This window comes from Penaeus monodon, chromosome 22 (genome assembly GCF_015228065.2).
Source record: "Penaeus monodon isolate SGIC_2016 chromosome 22, NSTDA_Pmon_1, whole genome shotgun sequence".
Classification (NCBI taxonomy): Eukaryota; Metazoa; Arthropoda; class Malacostraca; order Decapoda; family Penaeidae; genus Penaeus; species Penaeus monodon.
Window position 1 is genome coordinate 3,248,080 of NC_051407.1, and position 449 is coordinate 3,248,528.

Here is a 449-nt window from a genome sequence, read left to right on the forward strand (position 1 = left end):
TGCTAACACATATTATGGATTATCTACTCATATACATATCGAAAGTACTTGTTAATGCATGACGCATATCAACAACTCACAAGCTACATAGAAACAGTTTGTTGCACTCTCAATATCATATCTTATGCATTGCAACATGTCCTCATCTTAACACAAAGGATAACGAGCATAATATCTCCATTATTTTCTTATTCTCCTTTTCTTTGTAATGTTTCCTTTGAGTGTTTCGTGTCGTTATATTTTCTTGCTTTACCAACAGCAAAAATCTCATGTTTAGTGGTATTCATGTTCTTAGTGTGTCTAAAAATAATCATGATGCATTCAACCTGTCGTATTCATATACGTATGAATATGTGAATGACATACAGCTTAGGCATTCCGACATGTAATGAATATGTATGAATACAGAAGGGAGAATCGGAGAACACACACACGAATACGCACGCACG